Source organism: Bos taurus, chromosome X, assembly GCF_002263795.3.
Source record: "Bos taurus isolate L1 Dominette 01449 registration number 42190680 breed Hereford chromosome X, ARS-UCD2.0, whole genome shotgun sequence".
Classification (NCBI taxonomy): Eukaryota; Metazoa; Chordata; class Mammalia; order Artiodactyla; family Bovidae; genus Bos; species Bos taurus.
This window is the reverse complement of record NC_037357.1, coordinates 58,889,926-58,894,061: the sequence shown is the minus strand read 5'-3', so window position 1 is coordinate 58,894,061 and position 4,136 is coordinate 58,889,926. Positions and strand designations below refer to the sequence as shown.

Sequence of the window (4,136 nt, the reverse complement as noted above, 5' to 3'; positions counted from 1 at the left end):
CTGTGGTGTTGAAGAATACTCTTGAGAGTCCCTTGGACTGCAAGGAGATCCAACCAGTCCATCCTAAAGATCAGACCTGGGTGTTCATTGGAGGGACTGATGTTGAAGCTGAAACTCTAATACTTTGGCCACCTGATGCAGAGAGCTGACTCATTGGAAAAGACCCTGATGTTGGAAAAGATTAAGGGCGGGAGGAGAAGGGGCTGACAGAGGATGAGATGGTTGGATGGCATCACTGACACAATGGACATGGGTTTGGGTGGACTCCGGTAGTTGGTGATGGACAGGGAGGCCTGGCGTGCTGTGGTTCATGGGGTCGCAAAGAGTCAGACATGACTGAGCAACTGAAATGAACTGAACTGAACTGGAAAAGGGAAAATCAGACATAAGATATATACATATAGGAAAGAAAATGTGGGGAGGTATAGGGAGATATCAGCTATTTACAAGCCAAGGAAAGAGGCCAGGAATGGAGGCCCCTTATGCATTCACACCTTGTGTAAGATCCAACTCAGATGAAACCTTGATTTGGACTTAGAGCCTCCAAAAGTATGAGACAATAAATGAATGTGTTTAACTGACCCAATCACTAGCATTTTGTACAGGAGCTCTAGAATACTTGAAAGTGTTGAAAGTATTAGTCACTCAGTCGTGTCTGACTCTTTGTGACTCCGTGGACTGTAGCCTGCCTCGCTCTTCTGCCCATGGAATTTTCCAAGCAAGAACACTGAAGTGGGATTCCATGGCCTACTTCAGGGGATCTTCCGACCCAGGGATTGAACCTGAGTCTCCTGCATTGCAAGTGGATTCTTTACTATTTGGCCATTTTCTAATACTTATATAATATTTAAATGATCTTAATTAGTTTTATAAAATGAACAATAATATAGATAAATAATCATACTTCTTACACTACTGTAACCAGACCCGAACACCCCAGGAAGCCCATTATTGGTTTAGTCAGGATAACCTCGCTGTAGGGTGGCTCAGTGACTGTGGCTACCAGTTTGAGTCCCTCCTTGGCTGACATGGAGTCAACATGAACTTTTTAGCTTCTTTGATGAATGCCCTCACCATCCCTAGGATGTTAAGCTGAAAACCATGAAGGTTTTCCACTTCAAAAACAAGAGAATAAGGGCTGGAAAAGAATTACATTAGATCATCTGAATGAGTTAGGGTAGAAACTTCTGATTCTAGGCAGTGTGAAATGAGTTTTTTTCCTGAATTTTTTGTTGCACTTAACTTCTATGTTGTGTTGGGGTCCTCTTTATAAGTGAATCCATAAACAATGGTAATGTTGAAAAGATTTCTGAATGGGGTATGCCTATCCTATCAACACCATCATCCGTGAGTTGAGACTTGCAGTTGTTAACTCAGCCGTGAAGCCATTTCCCTTATTTTGCCTTTACAATGAACCACAACATTGCAAGGTGATTACTCATAGGCTCTCTTATTTCCTTAATCATCAACTGAAGTGAATAATTACTAGTGTTACTCCCCCTTCCAGTCTTCAACATCAAACTGCTTTTCCCTTCTCCATCCTCGATTTCCTGTATATCAGAGACCTTTGAGGTCCCAGTTATCTCTTTAAAACCCATTGTTTTGTATTTTTAATGTTTTTTTATAACTAATGTGTTCACTTAATTTCTGAATTTACAAATGTGAAAGAAACACAGCTCATTAAAATATCTAATGGATTCTGTTTCTTAAAATGACTTCCTACATAATATATGTATTATATTTAGGTCTTTAGACCATTTTGAGTTTATTTTTGTATATGCTGTTAGAGAATGTTCTCATTTTACTTTATTGCATGTAGCTATCCAGTTATGCCAGCATCACTTATTGAAGAGATTGTCTTCTCTCCACTGTATATTCTTGTCTTTTTTATTATAGATTAATTGACCATAAGCACATAGGTTTGTTTCTGGGCTCTCTCTTCTGTTCCACATGTCTGTTTTTGTGCCAATACTATACTGATTGGATTAATGTAGTTTTCTGATATAGTTCAAAGTCAGGGAACCTTATTCCTCCAGTTCTGATCTTCTTCCTTAAGATGGTTTTGGTGATTCAGGGTCTTTCATTTTCCATACAAAATTTAAAATTGTCTGTTCTAGTTTTGTGAAAAATGCCCTGGTATTTTCATAGCAATTACATTGAGTATGTGGATTGCCTTGGATAGCATGTTTATTTTAACAATATGAATTCTTCCAATCCATAAACAAGGTAAACCTTTCCCTCTGTTTGTATTATCTTCACATTCTTTGATCAGGGTCTTATTTTTTCTAAGTACAGGTCTTTCACCACCTTAGGTACATTTATTTCTAGGTGTTTTATTTCTCTCTTTTTTTATTCGTTTTCTCTCATCCTAGTGACTTTTCAGCAATAAGAGTGATCATTTTTTGAGAAATAACCACTATAAATCATTAATCAATTCCAGTATGTGTGGTATTTGGGGGACCTAAATAATGTTTAAGAAAACAACTTATAATTTGCAAAATGTTAAATATTTTTAGTGTGCATGTGTAAGTATTCCTATGTCTGTGTTCTGTATTTGGAGACTGGGATTTTGTCATTCTCTTCATACTGATCATTGGTTTTGATAAATTTTGTAGATAATAGCTGTTTATTTAATTCCTATGATTTTCAGGAGCACTCTGCTGAGGAAGCCAGGACATTCTGCTCATGCCACTGAAGGTCAATCAGGAGAAGATACTGTGTTGGAGTAAAATGTCCACCAAGTGACCTGAGTCACTCTGATGCCTGAAAGAGCTGGAGTTATGGAGGTCTGTCATACTCTCTCAGGAAGTTCTAACTGATTATTTCATTTTTCAACTTAGGTGACTTTCACTGAGTTTAGCTGAAAGTGAAAGTGAAGTCGCTCAGTCGTGTCCGACTCTTTGCGACCCCATGGACACCAGGCTCCTCTGTCCATGGGATTTTCTAGGCAAGAGTGCTGGAGTGGGTTGCCATTTCCTTCGCCATGGAATCTTCCCGACCCAGGGATCGAACCAGGTCTCCTGCATTGTAGACAGACACTTTACCGTCAGAGCCACCAGGTGAGTTCGGCTGACTGGGATTAAACGTGGGGGAGGGGGGCGGCAGGAGTTGGGAGGTGGGCCGTCCAGTGTCACGTGACATGGGCTGCCATAGTAACAGGCCTACCTGCCTTGCATCCAATCAGATATGGACAGTGTCTGTGACATCAGGGAAAGCAGGGCCTATAAATTCGGCCAACGGCCTTCAACGCCCTCACTGTTCTTCTGGGCTGAGCTATGGGGAATGGTGGCTCTACCATGTCCAAACCATCCTCTGACAGCTATGAGGAAGACGTGATCACCAAAGAAAATGGCACCTCCGAAATTGAGCCCTCTGAAACGGATATGGCAAAAGCGGAGACCTTCAAACCAGAGCCGTATGATGCGGAACCAAAAAAGGCAAAGCAGAAGACAGCTAAGGGCCGCCGTCGCCGTCACCGGCACTGCCATCACGACAATTTCTCAAGTTTTGCTACCTATTTCCCTAGGGTGCTGAGGCAAGTACATACAGGCCTGAGTCTTTCCCACGACTCCGTGAACATCCTGGATTTGTTTGTGAAAGGTATGTTTGAGCAGATTGCCGAAGAGGCCGGGCGCCTGGCCCGCAACAACAAGCGCCGAACCATCACGCACGAAGACATCGAGACAGCTGTGCGTCTTCTGTTGCCTGGGGTGCTCAGCAAGTATTCCATAACCCAGGCCACCAAGTCGCTCATTAGATACCACACCTGCAGATGAACTGCCTCAGGACTGTCTGACCATCACAAACCAGACTTAAGGGTTCTCCCTTTAGGCCCTACATTTAATCTTTAAAACATTTCTACCCCAAAGAAAACATTAAAAACCTCATTAATTTTGCTTCAATATGTGTCGGTTGTGTCACTTGTTCGATGGAAAATCATGTACTTTTTCTTAACGTATTGCAACTCGTCACTTTACTAAATGGTTATTTCTATTCGTGGTTTCTCAATGATTTTAGGGATCTTTATGGTCAAAATTCTTTCCCTAAAAGTTTCATTGGCCTTTTCCATTTTCATTCTCCCATCTATATTTAGGTATAATCCAGAGATTTTTATATGGGGTATAGCAACCGATAAA

General features: G+C 41.2%; 1 pseudogene; it reads left to right on the top strand.

Moving 5' to 3' along the window:
• The first annotated feature begins 3,130 nt into the window (after positions 1-3,130).
• On the top strand, positions 3,131-3,902 carry LOC615633 (histone cluster 1, H2bk-like pseudogene; annotated as a pseudogene).
• The last annotated feature ends 234 nt before the right edge of the window (positions 3,903-4,136 follow it).